Consider the following 418-nt stretch of genomic DNA (forward strand, 5'->3'; position numbering starts at 1 on the left):
AGGAAGAAGCAACCTCCGCTCTCCAACACCACATGCCTCCATTTCCCTCTTCTTGTTTAACCAGTCGGGTTTCTGCTTATCCATTTATTGAATTATATCAATGGTTGATATAAACAAGGGAAATATATATATTATCTTCATCTTGCTTATTAACTGTCTCAGAAACTCCTGTGGATGTAAAACAGAACGGAGCGATGAAGGAAATGAGCAAACAAACAAATTACGGTCACCATCGACGCCTTATCATCGTCTCTCTCTCTCCCTTACAGGTGCTGGTTATTATTATTTCCCTCCCCCTTCGTTTTTCTCCCTTCTTTTTTTCTTTTTGTAGAGAAAATATACATTTATCCCACCTTTTATAACTTCCTTTCTGGGAGAATTCTCATGGCATCAATTTTACCTACCCACTTTAACCCAT

Source organism: Trypanosoma equiperdum (genome assembly GCF_001457755.1).
Source record: "Trypanosoma equiperdum strain OVI genome assembly, contig: ctg_300, whole genome shotgun sequence".
NCBI lineage: Eukaryota > Euglenozoa > Kinetoplastea > Trypanosomatida > Trypanosomatidae > Trypanosoma > Trypanosoma equiperdum.